This window comes from Lagenorhynchus albirostris, chromosome 20 (genome assembly GCF_949774975.1).
Source record: "Lagenorhynchus albirostris chromosome 20, mLagAlb1.1, whole genome shotgun sequence".
Classification (NCBI taxonomy): Eukaryota; Metazoa; Chordata; class Mammalia; order Artiodactyla; family Delphinidae; genus Lagenorhynchus; species Lagenorhynchus albirostris.
Window position 1 is genome coordinate 24,446,933 of NC_083114.1, and position 15,189 is coordinate 24,462,121.

The following is a 15,189-nucleotide window of genomic DNA, read 5'->3' on the forward strand; positions in this document are numbered from 1 at the left end:
TGATTGCAGGACTTCGACAGCACTGGGGTAAAAAGTGACTCCACCTTTGGAGGGCACACACAAAATCTTGTGTGCACCAGGACCAAGGGGAAAGGAGAAGTAACTCCATAGGAGTCTGAACGAGACCTATCTGCTAGTGTTGGAAGGTCTCCTGGGGGATGGGGATGGCTGTGCCTCACTGTGGGGCCAAGGACACTGGCAGAAGAGGTTCTAGGAAGTACCCATTGGTGGGAGCCCTCCTGGAGTTTACCACTAGCCCTAACAAAAAGCCTGTAGACTCCAGTGCTGGGACACCTCAGGCCACAGAACCAACAGGGAGGGAACATAGCCCAACCCATAAGCACAGAAGTGGATAAAAGTTTTACTGAGCTCTGCCCAACAGAGCAACATCCAGCTCTACCTACCACCAGTCCCTCCCATCAGGATGCTTGCACAAGCCTTTTAGATAACCTCATCCACCAGAGGGCAGAGAGCAGAAGCAAGAAGAACTACAATCCTCTAGCCTGCAGAAAAAAATCACAAAATCACCAAAAGATAGACAAAATGAAAAGGCACAGGATTATGTCCCAGATGAAGGAACATGATAAAACTCCAGAAAAACAACTAAATCAACTGGAGATAGAAAATCTTCCAGAAAAAGAATTCAGAATAATGATAGTGAAGATGATCCAGGACCTTGGAAAAAGAATGGAGGCAAAGATTCACAAGATGCAAGAAATGTTTAACAAAGACCTAGAAGAATTAAAGAACAAAGAGAGATGAACAATATAATAATTGAAATGAAAAACACACTAAAAGGAATCAATAGCAGAATAACTGAGGCAGAAGAATGGATAAGTGACCTGGAACACAGAAAGGTGGAAAACTCTGCCATGGAATAGAGAAAGAAAAAAGAATGAAAAGAAATAAAGACAGTCCAAGAGACCTCTGGAACAACATTAAGCACATCAACATTAACATTATTGGGGTCCCAGAAGGAGAAAAGGGAGATAATTCACATTATCATGGTCCCTGAAAAACTATTTGAAGAAATAAAGCTGAAAACTTCCCTAACATGGAAAAAGAAACAGTCACTCAAGTCCAGGTAGTGCAGAGAGTTCCAGGCAGGATAAACCCAAAGAGGAACATGCCAAGACACATAGTAATCAAATTGACAAAAATTAAAGACAAAGAAAAATTATTAAAAGCAACAAGGGAAAAACAACAAATAACATACATGGGAACTCCCGTAAGGTTAACAGCTGATTTCTCAGCAGAAACTCTGAAAGCCAGAAGGGTGTGGCATGATATATTTAAAGTGATGAAAGGGAAGATCCTATAACCAAGAATACCCTATCCAGCAAGACTTTCATTCAGATTTGATGGGGAAATCAAAGCTTTACAGACAAGCAAAAGCTAAGAGAATTCAGCACCACCAGACCAGCTTTGCAACAAATGCTAAAGGAACTACTCTAGGTGGGAAAGAGAATAGCAATTTAAAGCAACCTTGTAAATATATAGACTGCTGTATCAAAACCTTATGGGAACAGCAAACTCAAAAACTACAATAGATACAAAAAAACAAAAAAGAAAAAGCAACCCAAACAAGACACTAAACATGATCATCAAACCACAAGTGAAGTGAACAAAAGAAGGAAAGAAAAAAAGATCTGCAAAAACAAAGCCAAAACAATTAAGAAAATGGCAATAGGAACACACATATTGATAATTACCTTAAATGTAAATGGAATAAATGAGATAACTAAAAGACACTGACTGTCTGAATGGATATGTAAGCAAGACCTGTATATATGCTGTCTACAAGAGACCCACCTCAGGCCTAGGAACACATTTATAAGAGACAAAGAAGGACACTACATAACAATCAAGGGGTCAATCCAAGAAGAAAATATAACAATTTTATATATATATGCATCCAACATAGGAGCACCTCAATATATAAGGCAAATACTAACAGTCATAAAGGGAGAAATTGACAGTAACACAATAATATTGGGGAAGTTTTACACCCCACTTTCATCAATGGACAGATCATTCAGACAGAAAGTCAGAAAGGAAACACAGGCCTTAAATGACACATTAGACCAGATGGACTTAATTGATATTTATAGAGCACTCCATCCAAATGCAGAAAAATACATATTCTTCTCAAGTGCACACTGGACATTCTCCAGGATTGACCACATCCTGGGCCACAAAGCGAGCCTCAATACATTTAAGAAAATTGAAATTGTATCAAACATCTTTTCCATCCACAATGCTATGAGATTAGAAATAAACTACAACAACAACAAAAAAAAAACTACAAAAAACACAAACCCATGGAGGCTAAACAATATGCTACTAAACAACAAATGGATCACTGAAGAAATCAAAGAGGAAATCAAAAAATACCTAGAAACAAATGAAAATGAAATGATCCAAAACCTACAGGATACAGCAAAAGCAGTTCTAAGCAGAAAGTTTATAGCAATGCAATCTTACCTACCTCAGGAAACAAGAAAATTCTTAAAGAAACAACCTAACCTTACACCTAAAGCAACTAGAGGAAGAAGAACAAACAAAAGTAAAAGTTAGTAGAAGGAAAGAAATCATAAAAATCAGAGCAGATATAAATGAAATAGAGATGAAGAAGACAATAACAAAATCAATGAAATTAAAAGCTGGTTCTTTGAAAAGATAAAACTGATAAACCTTTAGCTAGACTCATCAAGAAAAAAAGAGAGAGAACTCAAATCAATACAATTAGAAATTAGAAGGGAGAAGTTACAACTGACACCACAGAAATACAAAGGATCAAAAGAAACTACTATATGCAACTGTTTGCCAATAAAATGGACAACCTGGCAGAAATGGACAAATTCTTAGAAAGGTACAGTCTCCCTAGACTGGACCAGGAAGAATTAGAAAATATGAAGAGACCAATCACAAGCACTGAAATTGAAACTGTAATTTAAAAACTCCCAACTAATGAAAGCCCAGAACCTTATGGCTTCATAGGCAAATTCTATCAAACTTTTAGAAAAGAGCTAACACCTATCCTTCTGAAAGAGTTGAAGAGGAAGGAAAACTCCCAAACTCATTTCATGAGGCCACCATCACTGTAACAAAACCAGACAAAGATACCACAAAAAAAGAAAATTACAGGCCAATATCACTGACGAACCTAGACACAAAAATCCTCAACAAAATACGAGCAGTTCAAATCCAACAATACATTAAAAGTATCATAAACCATGATCAAGTTGGATTTATCTCAGGGATGCAAGGATTTTTCAATATCCACAAATCAATCAACAAATTGAAGAATAAAAACCATATGATAAGCTCAATAGATATAGAAAAACCTTTTGACAAAATTCAAAACCCATTTATGACAAAAACTCTCCAGAAAATGGGCATAGAGGGAACCTACCTCAACATAGTAAAGACCATGTATGACAAACATACAGCTAGCATCAAACTCAATGGTGAAAAGCTGAAAGCATTCCTCTAAGAAACAAGACAAGGATGTCCACTCTCACCACTTTTATTCAACATAGTTTTGGAAGTCCTAGCTATGTCAATCAGAGAAGAAAAAGAAACAAAAGGAATCCAAATTGGAAAAGAAGAAGTTCAACTCTCACTGTTTGCAAATGACGTGATACTATACATAGAAAATCCTAAAGACACTACCAGAAAACTACTAGAGCTCATCAGAGAATTTGGTAAAGTTGCACGCTACAAAATTATTACACAGAAATGTGCTGCATTTCTACACACTAACAATGAAAGGTCAGAAAGAGAAATTCAAAAACAATCCTATTTATCATTGCCTCAAAAGAATAAAATACCTAAGAATAAACTTACTTAAGGAGACAAAGACCTGTACTCCAAAAACTAAAAGATGCTGATGAAAGAAATTGAAGCAAAGAAGACCCAAACAGATGGAAAGATATACCATGTTCATGGATTGGAAGAATAAATATTATACTATTGAATATTACAGTATTCAAGGCAATCCACAGATTCAATGCAATCCCTGTCAAATTAACAATGGCATTTTTCACATAACTAGAACAAAAAATCATAAAATTTGTATGGAGACACAAAAGACCCTGAATAGCCAAAGCAATCTTGAGAAAGGAAAATGGAGTAATCAGGTTCACTGACCTCAGACTATACTACAAAGGTATAATCATCAAAACAGTATGGTAGTGGAACAAAAATAGAACAATATCTCAATGGAACAGGATGGAAAACCCAGAAATAAACCCATGTACCTATGATCAATTAATCTATGACAACAGAGGCAAGACTATACAATGGTGGAAAGATGATATCTTCAACAGATGGTGCTGGGAAAACTGGACAGCTACATTTAAGAAAATGAAATTAGGGCTTCCCTGGTGGCGCAGTGGTTGGGAGTCCACCTACCGATGCAGGGGACACGGGTTCGTGCCCCGGTCTGGGAAGATCCCACATGCCGCAGAGCGGCTGGGCCCGTGAGCCATGGCCGCTGAGCCTGCGCGTCCGGAGCCTTGTGCTCCTCAACGGGAGAGGCCAGAGCAGTGAGAGGCCCACTTACCGCAAAAAAAAAAAAAAAAAAAAAGAAAATGAAATTAGATAATTCTGTAATACGATACACAAAAATAAGCTCAAATTGGATTAAATACCTAAATGTAAGACTGGACACTATAAAACTCCTAGAGAAAAACATAGGCAGAACACTCTCTGACATAAATTGCAGCACTATCTTTTCCTATCCATCTCCCAGAGTAATGGAAATAAAAATAAACAAATGGGACGTTATTAAACTCAAAAGCATTTGCACAGCAAAGGAAACCATAAACAAAATGCAAAGACAACACACAGATTGGGAGAAAATATTTGCACATGATGTGACTGAGAAGGGATTGGTGTCCAAAAATTACAAACAGCTCATGCAGTTTTATATCATCAAAACAAACAACCCAATCAAAAAAATGGACAGAAGATCTAAATAGACATTTTTCCAAGGAAGACATACAGATGGCCAAGAGGCATGTGAAAAGATGTTCAATGTCGCTAATGATTAGAGAAATGCAAATCAAAACTACAATGAGCTATCACCTCACACCTCACCTCACACAGCCACTTTGATGATAGTCAAAATGGCTATCATCAAAAAATCCACAAACAATAAATGCTGGAGAGGGTGTGGAGAGAAGGGAACCCTCCTGCACTGTTGGTGGGAATGTAAATTTGTATAACCACTATGGAGAGCAGTATGGAGGTTCCTTAAAAAACTAAAAATAGAGCTACCATATGACCCTGCAATCTTACTCCTGGGCAGTTATCCAGAGAAAAACATGGTCCAAAAGGATACATGCACCCCAATGTTCATTGCAGCATTGTTTACAATAGACAAGACATGAAAGAAATCTAACTGTCCATGGACAGAGGAATGGATAAAGAAAATGTGGTACAATGGAATATTACTCAGCCATAAATAAGAATGAAATACACCATTTGCAGCATCATGAATGGACCTAGAGATTTTCATACTTAGTGAAGTAAGTCAGACAGAGAAAAAGAATATCAGATGATATCACTTATATGTGGAATCTAAAAAGAAATGATACAAATGAATGTATTTACGAAACAGAAACAGACTCACAGACATAGAGAATGAACTTATGGTTACCAGGGGGAAGGGTGGAGGGAAGGGATAGCTAAAGACTTTGGGATTGACATGTATATGTTGCAATATTTAAAAACGATAACCAACAAGGACCTACTGTATAGCACAGGGAAATCTGTTTAATGTTATGTGGTAGCCTGGATGAGATGGGAGTCTGGGGGAGAATGGATACATGTATATGTATGGCTGAGTAGCTTTGCTGTGCCCCTGAAACTATCACAACATTGCTAATCGACTATACTCCAATATAAAATAAAAAAGTTAAAAAAGTTCTTAGTTTTAATAAATATACCATGGTTTTATATGATATAAAATTAGGAGAAGCTAGATGATGGTTACTAATACATTTTATTAGTCTTTACAACTCTCCTGTAAATGTAAAAATATTTCAAATATTCAAGTTTGCTTTAAAAAAATTAGGTTCATTCTATGATTTAAAAGCCTCATGTGAATATACCCTCTCCTGTCTCTCCTAGACCAGCTTTTAAAAATGAGATACCATATTTCTAGGGAAGGAATGATGTACTCTGATCCTAAGGAGAATCTACTGTTTTATGGATGGTTTCTCCTAAAGGGAATGACCCTTGGTTAACTCAACCTTCAAGAGTCATAATTTGCTGGAAGAACATTATCACATGCGTAGTGTCTCAGTCAGAACTTTAACGTTAGGAACAAGTAACATACTTGGGTACAGAAAGTTTCTGATAAGATAAGCAAAAATATCTGATTTATAATTTTGCAAACCTTTTAAATTCTAAATCAGATAATCACCAGAAGCTGGCTTTCATGAATTATCTAATTCTAGATTAAAACTGTCAGTCTTTTTATAAAACAGAATAATTCAATGGTGAATATTAAATTGAAAATATAAGGAAAATCACTCTCAGAGGGCAGAAAACATTGATAAATTCTTGTAACATATTCCAGAGACCATTGCAATGCAAACTAGGCAGGCTTCAATATAAAATCTGATATCACAAGCTAATACAAACAAAACTCTGATTTTCAACTTCTCCTGTCCTGGCTATTAAAGTGGAAGGCTAGTGATGATGAAGCATTTTCTGCCTTCTGTTCCTTCCAAGAAGCATCTTCAAAGAAATAGGTGGGTGTATATTAGGGTATTTCATTACACATCCATGGAATAAAATGGGCTCTTTCCTTTCACTCTAAATCTCTCTTCACTGAAAGAACAAATGTCATATCCCTCTGACTTTATATTCCTTTAAGATCGATTATTCCAGGTTTGGTTTCTTCTCCAAACTGCAGAAGTAGATTAATGATGCAATTATCTTTATTTGTATTTGAACGACTCTGATGGCAAACCTCAGAGACATGTTGACTTCCCAAACTTTCTAAATAAATACCCCTTCTCACCAGTCTCAAGTAAACAGCCACCTTCCTCCCCTGAATGTTAATAACACAGTGATCTCTTAACCAATAATCAAGGAAGGCCACATTGGTATTCACTGATCCCAGACTTCTCTTGCTGAAATTTTTTTTTCTTTTTTTTATATCATGAATTGGTTCACTTTTTTTTCTTTTTGTAAATTAATTTAATTTATTTATTTTTATTTTTAACTGTGCTGGGTCTTTGTTTGTTTGTTTTTTAGTCATCAATTTTATACACATCACTGTATACATGTCAATCCGAGTTGCCCAACTCATCACACCCTAACCCCCACCCCCTGCCACTTTCCCCGCTTTGTGTCCATACGTTTGTTCTCTACATCTGTGTCTCAATTTCTGCCCTGCAAACCAGTTCATCTGTACCATTTTTCTAGGTTGCACATATATGTGCTAATGTACAATATTTGTTTTTCTCTTTCTGACTTACTTCACTCTGTATGACAGTCTCTAGATCCATCCACATCTCAACAAATGACCCAATTTTGTTCCTTTTTATGGCTGAGTAATATTCCATTGTGTATATGTACCACATCTTCTTTATCTATTCGCCTGTTGTTGGACACTTAGGTTGCTTCCATGACCTGGTTATTGTAAATAGTGCTGCAATGAAAACAGGGGTGCATGTGTCTTTTCTTATTCTTTCTTTTTTTTTTTGCCGTACATGGGCCTCTCACTGTTGTAGCCTCTCCTGTTGTGGAGCACAGGCTCTGGACGTGCAGGCTCAGCGGCCAGGGCTCATGGGTCCAGCCGCTCTGCATCATGTGGGATCTTCCTGGACCGGGGCACGAACCCATGTCCTCTGCATCGGCTGGTGGACTCTCAATCACTGTGCCACCAGGGAAGCCCCATGTGTCTTTTTGAATTATGGTTTACTCTGGGTATATGCCCAGTAGTGGGATTGTTGGGTCAAATGGGAGTTCTGTTTTTAGTTTTTTAAGGAACCTCCATAGTGTTCCCCATAGTGGCTGTATCAATTTACATTCCCACCAACAGTGCAAGAGAGTTCCCTTTTCTCCACACCCTCTCCAGCATTTGTTGTTTGTAAATTTTCTGATGATACCCATTCTAACTGGTGTGAGGGTGATACCTCATTGTAGTTTTGATTTGCATTTCTCTAATAATTAGTGATATTGTGCAGCTTTTCATATGCCTCTTGGCCACCTGTATGTCTTCTTTAGAGAAATGTCTATTTAGGTCTTCTGCCCACTTCTGGATTGGGTTGTTTGTTTTTTCAATATTGAGCTGCATTATCTGTTTATATATTTTGAAGATTAATCCTTTGTCCATTGATTCATTTGCAAATATTTATTCCTATTCTGAGCATTGTTTTTTCATCTTCTTTATGGTTTCCTTTGTTGTGCAAAAGCTTTGAAATTTCATTAGGTCCATTTCTTTATTTTTGTTTTTATTTCCATTACTCTAGGAGGTGGATCAAAAAAGATCTTGCAGTGATTTATGTCAAAGAGTGTTCTTCCTATGTTTTCCTCTAAGAGTTTTATAGTGTTTAGTCTTACATTTAGGTCTTTAATCCATTTTGAGTTTATTTTTGTGTATGGTGTTAGGGAGTGTTCTAATTTAATTATTTTACATGTAGCTGTCCAGTTTTCCCAGCACCACTTATTGAAGAGACTGTCTTTTCTCCATTGTATATCCTTGCCTCCTTTTTCATAGATTAGTTGACCATAGGTGCGTGAGTTTATCTCTGGGCTTTCTATCTTGTTCCATTGATCTATGTTTCTGTTTTTGTGCCAGTACCATATTGTCTTGATTACTGTGCTTTATAGTGTAGTCTGAAGTCAGGGAGTCTGATTCCTCAAGCTCCTTTTTTTTCCCTCAAGACTGCTTTGGCTATTCAGGGTATTTTGTGTCTCCATACAGATTTTAAGAATTGTTGTTCTAGTTCCTTAAAAAATGCCATTGGTAGTTTGATAGGGATTGCACTGAATCTGTAGATTGCTTTGAGTAGTATATTCATTTTCACAATATTGATTCTTCCAATCGAAGAACATGCTATATCTCTCCATCTGTTGGTATCCTCTTAATTACTTTCATCAGTGTCTTATAATTTTCTGCATACAGGTCTTTTGTCTCCCTGGGTAGGTTTAGTCCTAGGTATTTTATTCTTTTTGTTGCAATGGGAAATGGGAGTGTTTCCTTAATTTCTTTTTCAGATTTTTTATCATTAGTGTATAGAAATGCAAGAGATTTCTGTGCATTAATTTTGTATCCTGCAACTTTACCAAATTCATTGATTAACTCTAGTAGTTTTCTGGTGACATGTTTAGGGTTCTCTATGTATAGTATCATGTCATCTGCAAACAGTGACAGTTTTACTTCTTCTTTTCCAATTTATATTCTTTTTATTTCTTGTTATTCTTTTATTGCTGTGGCTAGGACATCCAAAACTAGGTTGAATAATAGTAGTGAGAGTGGACATCCTTGTCTTGTTCCTGATCTTAGAGGAAATGCTTTCAGTTTTTCACCATTGAGAATGATGTTTGCTGTGGGTTTGTCATATATGGCCTTTATTTTGTTGAGGTAGGTTCCCTCTATGCCCACTTTCTGGAGAGTTTTTATCATAAATGGGTGTTGAATTTTTTCAAAAGATATTTCTGCATCTATTGAGATGATCATATGGTTTTTATTCTTCAATTTGTTAATATGGCTTATCACATAATTGATTTACGTATATTGAAGAATCCTTGCATCCCTTGGGTAAATCCCACTTGATCATCTTGTATGATCCTTTTAATGTGCTGCTGGATTCTGTTCGCTAGTATTTTGTTGAGGATTTTTGCATCTATATTCATCAGTGACATTGGTCTGTAATTTTCATTTTTTTGTAGTGTCTTTGTCTGGTTTTGGTATCAGGATGATGGTGGCTTCATAGAATGAGTTTGGGAGTGTTCCTCCCTCTGCAAATTTTTGGAAGAGTTTGAGAAGGATGGGTGTTCTCTAAATGTTTGATAGATTTCAACTATGAAGCCATGGGGTCCTGGACTTTTGTTCGTTAGAAAATTTTTAATCACAGTTTCAATTTCATTACTTGTGATTGGTCTGTTCATATTTTCTATTTATTCCTGGTTGAGTCTTGGATGGTTATGCCTTTCTAAGAATTTGTCCATTTCCTACAGGTAGTCCATTTTATGGGCATAGAGTTGCTTGTAGTAGTCTCTTAGGATGCTTTGTATTTCTGCAGTGTCTATTGTAACTTCTTTTTCATTTCTAATTTTATTGATTTCAGTCCTCTCCATCTTTTTTCTTGATGAGTCTGGCTAATGGTTTATCTTCTCAAAGAACCAGCTTTTAGTTTTATTGATCTTTGCTATTGTTTTCTTGGTTCCTATTTCATTTATTTCTGCTCTGATCTTTATGATTTATTTCCTTCTGCTAACTTTGGGTTTTGCTTGTTCTTTCTCTAGTTCCTTTAGGTGTAAGGTTAGATTGTTTATTAGAGAATTTTCTTGTTTCTTGAGGTAGGCTTGTATAGCAATAAACTTCCCTCTTAGAACTGGTTTTGCTGCATCCCATAGGTTTTTGATCATCGTGTTTTCATTGTCATTTGTCTCTAGGTATTTTTTGATTTCCTCTTTGATTTCTTCCGTGATGTCTTGGTTATTTATTATCGTACTGTTTAGCCTCCATGTGTTTGTGTTTTTTACGTTTTTTTTCCCCCTGTAATTCATTTCTAATCTCATAGTATTGTGGTCAGAATAGATGATTTCAATTTCAATATGATTTCAATTTTCTTAAATTTACTGAGGCTTGGTTTGTGACCCAAGATGGGATCTATCCTGGAGAATGTTCCATGCACACTTGAGAAGAAAGTGTAATCTGCTGTTTTTTGCATGGAATGTCCTATAAATATCAATTAAATCTATCTGGTCTCTTGTGTCATTTAAAGCTTCAGTTCCCTTATTTATTTTCATTTTGGATGATCCGTCCATTGGTGTATGTGAGGTGTTAAAGTCTCCCACTATTATTGTGTTACTGTCGATTTCCTCTTTTATAGCCATTAGCAGTTGCCTTATGTATTGAGGTGTTCCTATGTTGGGTGCATATATATTTATATGGTTATATCTTCTTCTTGGATTGATCCCTTGATCATTATGTAGTGTCCTTCCTTGTCTCTTGTAACATTCTTTATTTTAAACTCTACTTTATCTGATATGAATTTTGCTACTCCAGCTTTCTTTTGATTTCTATATGCATGGAATATCTTTTTCCATCCCCTCACTTTCAGTCTGAATGTGTCCCTACGTCTGAACTGGGTCTCTTGTAGACAGCATATAGATGCGTCTTTTTTTTGGATCCATTCAGTAAGCCTGTGTGTTTTGTTTGGAACATTTTATCCACTCACATTTAGGGGACTTATCGATATGCATGTTCGTATTACCATTTTCTTAATTGTTTTGGATTTGTTTTTGTAGGTCCTTTTCTTCTTTTGTGTTTCCCACTTAGAGAAGTTCCTTTAGCCTTTGTTGTAGAGCTGATTTGGTGGTGCTGAATTCTCTTAAGTTTTGGTTGTCTGTAAAGCTTTTGATTTCTCCATCGAATCTGAATGAGGTCCTTGCCAGGTAGAGTAATCTTTGTTGTAGATTTTTCCCTTTCATCACTTTAAGTATATCATTCCACTCCCTTCTGTCTTGTAGAGTTGCTGCTGAGAAATCAGCTGTTAACCTTATGGGAGTTCCCTTGTATGTTATTTGTCATTTTTCCCTTTCTGCTTTCAATAATTTTTCTTTGTCTTTAAATTTTGCCTATTTAATTACTGTGTGTCTTGGAGTGTTTCTCCTTGGGTTTATCCTGTATGGGACTCTCTGTGCTTCCAGTACTTGGGTGGCTATTTCCATTACTATGTTAGGGAAGTTTTCGACTATAATCTCTTCAAATATTTTCTCAGGTCCTTTCTCTCTCTCTTCTCCTTCTGGGACCCCTATAATGTGAATGTTGGTGCATTTAATGTTGTCCCAGAGGTCTCTTAAGCTGTCTTCCTTTCTTTTCATTATTTTTTCTTTATTCTGTTCTGCAACAGTGAATTCCACCATTCTGTCTTCCAGGTCACTTATCCATTCTTCTACCTCAGTTATTCTGCTATTTTTTCCTTCTAGTGTAGTTTTCATTTCAGTTATTGTATTGTTCATCTCTGTTTATTTGTTCTTTAATTCTTCTAGGTCTTTTTTAAACATTTCTTGCATATTCTCAATCTTTGCCAGCATTATTTTTCTGAGGTCCTGGATCACCTTCACTATCATTATTCTGAATTCTTTTTCTGGAAGGTTGCCTATCTCCACTTCATTTAGTTGTTTGTCTGGGGGTTTATCTTGTTCCTTCATCTGGTACACAGCCTTCTGCCTTTTTATCTTGTCTACCTTTCTGTGAATGTGGTTTTTGTTCCACAGGCTGCAGGATTGTAGTTCTTGCTTCTGCTGTCTGCCCTCTGGTTGATGAGGCTATTTAAGAGGCTTGTGCAAGTTTCCTGATGCGAGGGACTGGTGCTGGATAGAGCTGAGTGTTGCTCTGGTGGGCAGAGCTCAGTAAAACTTTAATCTGCTTGACTACTGATGGGTGGGACTGTGTTCCCTCCCCATTGGTTGTTTGGCCTGAGGTAACCCAACACTGGAGCCTACCTGGGCTCTTTGGTGGGGTTAATAAAGGACTCTTGGAGGGCTCACCCCAATGAGTACTTTCCAGAACTTCTGCTGCCAGTGTCCTTGTCCTCACAGTGAGCCACAGCCATCACCCACCTCTGCAGGAGACCCTCCAACACTAGCAGGTAGGTCTGGTTCCATCTCCCCTTGGGTCACTGCTCCTTCCCCTGGGTCCTGATGCACACACCACTTTGTGTGCCCTCCAAAAGTGCAGTCTCTGTTTCTCCCAGTTCTGTTGAAATCCTGCAATCAAATCCCAGTAGCCTTCAAAGTCTGATTTTCTAGAAATTCCTCCTCCCGTTGCCAGACCCCCAGGTTGGGAAGCATGATGTGGGGCTCAGAACCTTCCCTCCAGTGGGTGCACTTCTGTGCTATAAGTGTTCTCCAGTCTGTGAGTCACCCACCCAGCAGTTATGGGACTTGATTTTACTGTGATTGTGCCCCTCCTACCATCTCAGTCTGGCTTCTCTTTTTTCTTGGATGTGGGGTATCATTTTTGGTGAGTTCCAGTGTCTTTCTGTCAATGATTGTCCAGCAGCTAGTTGTGATCTTGATGCTCTCACAAGAAGGAGTAGAGCACGTCCTTCTACTCTGTCATCTTGGTTCCAATCCTCCAATTTTTTCTTCATTATTCCTATTTCCCCTCCATTTTTTCAGATTATACAAACCTCACACTTTTCACCTCATCATGTTCGACCCATCAAGGTATCCTTTTCTTCCCTTCTTTCACCTCTCCATTTAGAACTTGCATACTGAAACAAAAGACGGAACTAATTCTTTCACATGAGGTTGTAAATATATCTAATAAGTAGGCTGACTGTATATCATGTAAATGAAGCCCCTTTTGATATTAAATGGGGACATTAACCAAATGGGATACTAGGATAAGAGGCATATAGTGACATTGACCAGGAGAATTGTACATATGATCAGACCACTTATAAAACTTAATGTGGTACTTTCCTCTAAGGAAAAGAAAGTTTAACAGGGAAAAATCTGATATAAAAATAATAATTTCTAATCACTGAATTTCAAATACCAAGCAGTGTGTATGGGATTTTGACAAAGAAGGGAAGTTGTCCCTGGACTTCTAAAACAATGTTTCTATTTTTCATCTCCAGCCCTTCATCTTTTGAGAAACACTAGTATTATATCTAGTAATAGATGTAATAAAAAATTTCTTGCATGTGCATAGTGCTTTAAAGTTTTAAAGTAGTATAATAGCTATTATCTTACTTAGACTACATAAGGACTCTATTGCACTTGTGTAGATTAAAACTGCTCCATTTATAGATGAGAACACTGAGTCAAACTCTGAGTCCTCCTACAGAGGGGACACATAAAATGCTGATCATTCTAGTATATATAATGTGATGCCACTTAACAACAATCACCAATAGTATATTCTACAGAATAGTCTCATCACAGTATGCACAATAAGAATGGGAAACTGTTTACCATATCTCCTTCTTGGGGACTTATAGTTCAGATTTTCCTGTTATAGGCTCTCATAAAAAACAAAACCTATTCCCTAACTTACTTATCCTGGAGACCCTTATGTTTCCCCATTAGTATTATCCTATTAATATCCTAGGGAATTTGTTTCTCATGGAAAAATCTCAGAAAGCTTTGCTATGAATACCTGCTATTATGTAATAGTTAACACTGTAGCAAGTTAAAGTTTGGGAGCAAAATTCTTTCTGTCATTAACCTAAAGGACACTATGTGCATCCTAAATTTTAAGTATATATCTCTGAAATATCTCTGAAATTGCCGACAGAGCTGGAATGTTTTAGTTGAAATAACATTACTCTGGCCAGTTTCTAGCCTTTGAAATGGATTCACCTGTTCCCTGGAGTCTACATGTCATCTATCCCTCTATCCTCTCCCCTTTTTACTGACCACCATCTCCAGGCCAGGAGGAGGCAACAAATACAAAAAAGGGGGAAAATACAAATAAGTTGGGGTTTTATTTTGTTTTATTTTACTGATTCTGAGTTAATCTGTTTAAATATTTTGAAGGAAGTATTTAGTTCTTATTATATAAAATATAATTAGTAGATTATTTGTGAAATACTTGTACCATATTTGTTTTCAGCTTTGACCAGTGGGTGACTCTCACTGTGTTTTATAGAGAAATTTTTTTAAAAGAAGCTTAAGAATCAAGAGTAAATCCATCCTCAGTCAGGTCATTACCATCACTTTTGTTAAACAAACACTTCAGTGGAAGAATTTTATCTTAAAATGTCTACAGATGAGTTTTCTATACTGGCTGAGGTTAGTATAGCTGGAAAGAGCTCTCAGCTAGGCAGACTTGGCTGCTGCGTAAACATGTTGACAAGGTGGACATATTATAGGTTAAATGAAAGTAAAGTCAGTTTGTTAGAGTTCTTTAGAAAACTAAAGAACTCTAACAAGCCATGCTTGTTTTGTGCTATAATAGCACAAAATGTGTGCTATTCATTTCCC